This window comes from Solanum stenotomum, chromosome 1 (assembly GCF_019186545.1).
Source record: "Solanum stenotomum isolate F172 chromosome 1, ASM1918654v1, whole genome shotgun sequence".
Lineage (NCBI taxonomy): Eukaryota > Viridiplantae > Streptophyta > Magnoliopsida > Solanales > Solanaceae > Solanum > Solanum stenotomum.
In genome coordinates this window covers 70,579,215-70,586,658 of record NC_064282.1, presented here as the reverse complement: position 1 = coordinate 70,586,658, position 7,444 = coordinate 70,579,215, and the positions used below count along the sequence as shown (strand labels likewise).

The 7,444-nt window shown below is 37.4% G+C and overlaps 1 pseudogene; it reads left to right on the top strand.

Moving 5' to 3' along the window:
- Window positions 1-229: 229 nt before the first annotated feature.
- On the top strand, window positions 230-1,041 carry LOC125869099 (uncharacterized; annotated as a pseudogene).
- Window positions 1,042-7,444: the final 6,403 nt, after the last annotated feature.

Genomic DNA, 7,444 nt, shown 5'->3' with positions numbered 1-7,444 from the left:
TTATAAGATAGAAAGACATTTCTCTAGAATGTGGCAATGACATCTATTTTTTTGTAAATATAGCTCAATAAAATGAAATGCTTTTAGTGCTAAAATAAATAAAATAAATGATGGATCCCTTCTCCCACCCTTTTTGACTTGAAATACAACGTTCCAAAACATGTATTAGCCGTTATAGCAGTGAGAGAAAAGCTCCATGGATGTAAAGACCATAAAAACTTCAATTCTCTGTTTTTGGTGTTTGAGAGACTTCAATCATGGCGGATTTCTCTTTTCTTTCTGATAGCGACAAGGAAAAAGCTGTAGAAGAGCTTCTATCACAACCAATGGATCAATCTGTTCTTGAACAAGTTGCTCCCACTAATTGTTTTACTGACTCTGTATTCCCCAATCAGCTCGAAACTCATTTTCGCAAACTCAAAATCCCTTCCTACTACTCCGACAACTCCAAAACCTTCTACTGTCGCAAGAAATTCCAGGAGTTTCGGTTCCTCAGAGTTCCTAAACACCCCTAAAATGATGAAAATGAGAAAATTGAAGGAAGTCCAGGTGAGGAGAAAGGTTCTGAGGTGAATTTGGAAGATGGGTTTGTTGAAAAACAGTCGAAATCAAAGGTTAGTTCGATTGAAAATGATGTTTTCTCGAAAACCACAAATGGGAAAAAAATCTTCATCTAGGTCAATTTCATCTCCATCGGATTCTTGGAATTTTTCAAAGGATTGTTTGTCTCCACCCGCAAAAATGGGTGTTTTTGGTGTTCACATAAGACGGGGTTTAATAAAAAGGGGAAAGAGAATAGGGCTGTGAGTATGGGGCTGAAATGGGCGAAGGATAATGAGTTTTTATCGGACTTAGAGTATATTTTCGTCGAAAAATCAAGAGAAGTTGATGAAGAACGCTATGGAAGAGCAAGAGAAGCTGAGAAGATTGTTAAGTGAGCAAAGCAAGCATATGCTAGGATGGATGTTTCTATCATTGAAGATGAACTAAGTGATGATGACACTTTCAAATGAATGTGAGGAATCCCTTTTATGCTGCTATACTAGTTGGTAAAAAAACCTTTCTTTCCATCCCCATTTATATAATGAATTTTCTGTTTTGATCCTATGTTGCTCGACCGTACTAACCATAATATTGTGTAGGCTTACATATTTTGGTTTATCATATGCATAGGTTAAAGCTATTTCATTTAAAACAATCCAGGTGAAGTAAATGGCCTTCGGAGGTCTTTTGATTTTCCATACATACTTCCAAGGCCACTTGTCAAACATACCATTTTGAGAGCACAAGAGATTGTAGCTGTCCTTGACTGTGAACTGCCCATCTTTGGAATCCCTCCATACCATTTTGTCTTGTTGCTGTATTTCAATTGTGTAGTGTTCTAGAGTGGCTAACAAAGTGAGGAGGTAATGGAGTTCCCAATCAAAAAGGTTCCCTCTGAATTGAGGGGTCCAAGAGTTGTTGTCTCTTTGTCGTTCGACAGAGAACTCTTAGTTGTTTGCTATTAGGAATAGTCCAGGATATGAGGCTTTAAAGCATTGTTGTCAAGCCATTTATCCTTCTAGAATCTAACTTGAGATATTCTTGAAGAAGTCTGCTTGGTGGCTACTAATGTGCTTCCAAATGCCAACTCCATGAGTTCATGAGCCTGTTTTAGCACACCAATGAGTGTGGGTTATAAAATTGGCATCAATTTCAGTCCTCCATAGTGCTATATCTTCATGATATATCACCTGGTCTCAAGAGCAAACAGTTTGAGTCTAAGTAGTTGCCACAGCCTTACTAGGCTTTTGATTCCCACTGCGACTGAAAGTGTCGTGACTTGGGATTGTAAGAATATTGAATTGCTTTTGGTGTCATGTGGATTCAGCCGTCGCGTTATTTGATTATCGTCAACAGCAAGAAGCTGAAGCGACTGCCAGAACGTATGTAGGAATTCCTTCCATCTCTTAATAGACTGCACTGTTTGGATTTCCAGAAATAGAATTCTTTCTTGAAGGAGGATTGACCTTCAATTTAGAAGTCTTTGAGATCATTGATTGCGAGAAACTGCTGAATGGCCGAAAGGAGTGGCACTTATAGAGACTCCGATGTCTCAGAGAGTTAAAGATTATCCATGATGCAGTGACGAAGAGATTCATGCTGATGAGAACTAGGAGTTGCCTTGCTCTATTCGAAGACTTATGATATACAATCTGAAATAATTAAGCAACCAAGTTCTCAAAAGCCTCACACCTCTTGAATATGTGTCTACACTATTTATTTACCTTAAATTCACTCTCTGCTGGAAGAAGGGCTTCCCTCATCTCTCTCTGAGCTATATTTATATTGCCATCATGAGCTCCATTCTCTACCAACCCAAGGTCTTTGGCATGCACCTCACTTCGCTTCAACATCTATACATCTCCTCCTGCAATCAACTCCAATCTCTTGCAGAATCAGCACTGCCCTCCTCCCTCTTTGAGATGACCATCCAATATTGCTGTAATCTTCAATCCCTTCCAGTAAAAGGGATTCCCTCTTCCCTCACTAAACTATCTATTTCCAACTGCCCATTGCTCAAACCACTCCTAGAATTTGAAAAGGGGGAGTACTAGCCAGAAATTGCTCATATCTTCACCATAGAGATCAATGAAAGGAATTTGTATGATTGCAACTAAGCAGCAATTTAGTGTCTTGTTTTATTCTCTAGTTTTTTTTACTACATAAGGTCCACAGGAAAGTGGTCGTTAAGGCTTGTAGCTTGCTTCTATCCTTGGTCAAATTTGGACTGACGTTATTCAGATTGTCATAGCTCTTTCTGAAGTGATTGCCTTTCTGTGTCATCTCTCGTAGAGAAAACTTTCTATCCCACTTGCTTATGAAGAACTTCAAGTTTATTGGGAAAGGATGTGGTGGTAACCCCGCAACTTTTTCTAGAATCGGATGTCCAACCGTGTCTTCACCCACTACTTCCAACTCTAGCTAAGAAACACCTTCCACCCACTTGCATTTTCCCGTGTGCCTCTGACAACCCGATTTTTGAAACCCTTTCTGATCCCCTACCCAATCTCATGAGAAGCAAGCCTAGAAGGACCTGCCTTAACTTGTCTTCAAATAGCCACTCCTCTTTAGGCTACTGGCATTGCTAAAGCTCCACCACAGAGCAAGCTTTCTCAAATATGACCTATGCAGAAGTGGCTAACGAAGTTGGAGGAAGAAATTTGTTGGACTATGTGCACGAAGGTACATTAGTATTTTGGCAATTGGCAACATTAAAAAAAAGGAGTAAGAGATGGGAATAAAGTAATTTGCCTAACCTTCGATCCCCGTAACAAAGTTTTCTTTCTCACTCTTTATGTACCTTTTTTTTTTCTTTTGTTTCTTTTTACTTCATCCATTCCTTTTTACTTTCCCTGAAATGTAGGACAAATGAAACCTTCTACAGCTTCTTCTAAGAAAAGTTGGTTCTTTTCAAATGACGATGACCATTTACCCATTATATTGCAACAATCTCTTCAAACCTCATTTTACAAAGTTGTCTGTTAAGTTCTACTCTGTACTCTCTATGATGTTGTCGATAACATCTGTAAGAATTCTTATGAATTCAGTTAAGCTTTTTGTTGTCTGGGATAGTCTGTATAAGTAGACATTACTGATTGATTTTTCAAAGTGAGAAAAAATGTGGTGTTTCATCTGTAGAATGTTGAACACCTTGGAGTGCTAAACTTGATTTTTATCAGGCACATTAGCAATACTTTTTTTATTGTGGAAGTTTCTTTTGAATCTTGAAGTAAAAGTAGGCAACTAAGAAGCTTGAAAGTAGTTAAAGAAAGCTGTACCTTGTTAAAAAAAAGTTGTACCTTATATCACAAACTTCAAACGCTCTTTTTATCTTGGCCAATGTGTGTTAAAAAAATTAAGTGGTGTGTTTACTCTTTTGTATAATTTTTTATGAGTGCCTTAGATTCTGATTTTCCAATGACTGTTGTATTTCTAAATTGTTGTACTTTCCTAATCATGAGGTACTTGATTTTTGATATGCTTTACTTGAGCCGGGGGTCGAAACAGTCTCTCTACCTTTACAGGTAGGGGTAAGGTTGTATATACTCTGCCCTCCCGAGACCCCACTTGTGGGATTACAGTGGTATGTTGTTGATGTTGTTGTCCTTTTATGCATTCAAGTACCTTCAACTCTATAGCTACTTATCACGACTTTCAAACTGTTCCCTCAGTTTCTCGTCTTCAATGAATTAACTGATTTGTCATCTTCTTCTTCTTGGATTATCTATTTGTTAGAATATCGTTTTCATGCAATTAACTACCACCTGCACTGCAAATTTAATCATGAGTTATCTTCCACCATGCAATTTTTCATGCACATTTCCTTATTAATTTTAGGCTATATATTGGTAAGTCCTTACTGATCCACTTTGTATTATAGCTTGTAGAAGTTATATGCAACTTCTGTATACTTTGATGTGTTTATCTCCCTAACAGGCTTTTATCATTTTTGTGTTGAACACAAAAGGGATTCTTGGAAAGTTGGTTTCTTGAGTTGCAGAAACTGCAAAATAAGAGCAGAGTTGAAGTGGTGTCCTTTTCTTTAAGGTTGCCGAAAAACTTCTAAACAACCTCACCATGTCTCTATGAGTAGTACTAGTGTAGGTTTATGTTTGTTTAATTGAATCTTTAAAGAGGCGGTTTCTATACTGATTCTGATTATTTATACAGGCAACAACAGGTGGTGGATTTTAAGCAGCTTGATATTGAAATCCACCAGTTCAAGGATTAAAGTTCCATGACCTACTAAGATTTTGATTGCGCTAATAGAAGTAAGAGTGATTATTTCCATGGTACGTGGACAACTAAGAGAAGACTAAATTTTCTTGTTTCAGTCAAGAATAGACCTAGGTGGATTCTGCTTTTGTCATTTGAATTTAGATATGATTATCTAGGGGTTTTGTATAATTTCTTCGTGGTCATTAGTATTTGAGTTCATTGTTTGATTAGAAGCCCCTCTTTTGTTTTGCAGTATAGATGCACTAAGAGTAAAGAGTGTCCTGAATGCTTTCAGTGTTCATTGTTTGATTAGAAGCCCCTCTTTTGTTTTGCAGTATAGGTGCACTAAGAGTAAAGAGTGTTTCAGCTTTCAGTCATTAGTATCTGAGTTCATTGTTTGATTAGAAGCCCCTCTTTTGTTTTGCAGTATAGGGTGCACTAAGAGTAAAGAGTGTCTTGAATGCTTTTAGTATCTGAGTTCATTGTTTGATTAGAAGCCCCTCTTTTGTTTTGCAGTATAGGTGCACTAAGAGTAAAGAGTGTCCTGAATGCTTTCAGTATCTGAGTTCATTGTTTGATTAGAAGCCCCTCATTTGTTTTGCAGTATAGGTGCACTAAGAGTAAAGAGTGTCCTGAATGCTTTCAGATATGCTTGTCAAGCGAAGACCCCTGACAGTTGAGTCTTGCGTTATGCTCTTTAGTGTAACTCTTTCCTACAGATAGTTGGCAATTGTAATTATGCACATCTAGTTACTACCTAGATTCTATCATAGTGATTGTGCTGACTTAGCTACTACTCAGAGACTCGAAACATCATTTTCTGAGGTGACCATTTTAGTGCAGTCTATTTTCAGTTTAACTAATTGTGTATAGTTGTGTTTTCCATATAATTTCTCTATATATAATTATTATTCTGAATTGATGGTCTAAAACAAATCAAGCGAATCTTCATTAACTTGACCTTTATTTTTTTTAAAATTAAGCCATCACCTTAACTGTGTGGGGGTTAGGTTTGACCCTTACCATTTCTATAACATCCAAAAAGTTACAAAAGCAGAGGGGGACATGGACCTAACCTCTGATAGAGAACAACAACAATAAACTAAACAATCTACAGAAAGGCTAAGATGACATAGACTTTCATACTATAAGCAAAATACAATGGTTCAACTAACAAAAAAATTACATTTGCCGTATTTTCTCCTTATGCTAGGAAGTTGCCACTTATCTAGTTGAAATTGTCCCTTCACCTCTTTAGGAAATTGATGAAAAGAATAATAGAAGGCACCACTTCCACTTGAAGAGGCCTGTTTAGCAAAGAAGTCAGCTGTTTGGTTGGCTTCTCTATAGCAGTGGGAAATATTTACTTCTGCCCCATTCATGGCCTGGTCAATGTCTCAATGATTCCTTTCAACTTCAAGTTTTTGGTATCCTTGTCTTTGATCATGTTGGCCACTATCATAGAATCAAATTCCAAGTCATATTTGTTATAGCCACCTTGCTTGCACCAACTGGTAACATATAATGCTGCCATAGCTTCAGATTGATTGTTGGTCTTGCATTGAGTAAGGACTGATAATGCCGTGATAAGGTTACCAGTAGCATCCCTAATGATTCCTCCTATGCCAGCTCTAGAGTTTTCATGGATGAAGCTCGCATATGTGTTGGCTTTGATCTTACCCATCTCAGATTTTCTTAATCCACCTGACTCGTCTCCATCTCACAATAGGTTTTTGTACCTTTCAATTCTTGTACAAAACACTCTATCAAGTCTTTTCCATATTCTTTTACCAGGTTTCTGTTATTACACCAAGTATGCCTAGGACCAACAAAACCAATATCAGATAGTCCACTTGCCTCCATGGTGTTAATAAAGTCAAAATACTGGCTAGCCCTGTGGGGTATGCCCCATAGTTTCTCATTAGGATCCATTATTGTCCAATACACCATGGATCATCTATGGAGTTGCTCATACTATCCAAACTATCCCATAACTCTCTTCTTTACAAGGAAGTGCATTTGGCATAAATAGCATATACGTATCATGGAGGTCGTATGAGATTTACTTCACATAGTGTATATTCTAGTTGTATGGGGAAATATGCTTATAGACTTATAGGACATTAATTTTTGGACGTAATCTGCAGTAACACTAAAGTTTCATGTTAGAAGTTTTATATTATCATACTACACCAACATTTACGTTGTATCATCTTCTTGGATTATCTATCTGTTAGAATATTATCTACCACATGCACTACAATTTTAATCATGATCTATCTTCCACCATACATTTCTTCATGCACATTTCCTTAATAATTTTAGCCCATATATTGGCAAGTCTTTGATGTTCCACTTTGTATTATAGCTTGTAGAAGTTATATATGCAGCTTTTGTGTACTTTGATCTGTTTATCGACCTAACAGACTTTTATCATTTTTGTGTTTTACTTTATTTTCTTAAAAAAGTAAGGAAAACATTTTCCAAAATCATTTTGAACTTCAGACCTTAGCTTTCCATACTGATTTTCGTCTTGGGTCAGGTGTTAGGGTCGAGGTTGGGGTAGGGTCTCAGGTTTTGGTCAAGGTCATGTCTCTAGGTCAGGGTTGAGATTAGGTTCGAATCTTAGGTCTCAGGTTGGGGTAGGGTCTCGGTCTAAGTCAGTGGAGGGAAGGGGTAGAGG